Genomic DNA, 299 nt, shown 5'->3' on the forward strand with positions numbered 1-299 from the left:
AATAATAATACAAAAACATTAATTCCCTTATATCAGGAAAATCATCCAAAAGTTGTTTAAATGGAAAGTAAATGTATGTAAATGAAAGTAAATGGAAAGTAAATGGAAAGTAAATCAAAATAGAGTAAATATAACATTTTCCTTGTATCGAAAAGTCTTTGCGAGAAGCGAGAACATCGGATCTAGGAATGGCAGCTCCAACATCAATCATAGATTTGTTTTGTTAAGATCTGAACCGAAGATAAATGGGCAGGATCGTTTGTCAGTGAAAAATGATTGAACAAACAGAGAAAAGAAAG

Source organism: Penaeus monodon, chromosome 28 (genome assembly GCF_015228065.2).
Source record: "Penaeus monodon isolate SGIC_2016 chromosome 28, NSTDA_Pmon_1, whole genome shotgun sequence".
Lineage (NCBI taxonomy): Eukaryota > Metazoa > Arthropoda > Malacostraca > Decapoda > Penaeidae > Penaeus > Penaeus monodon.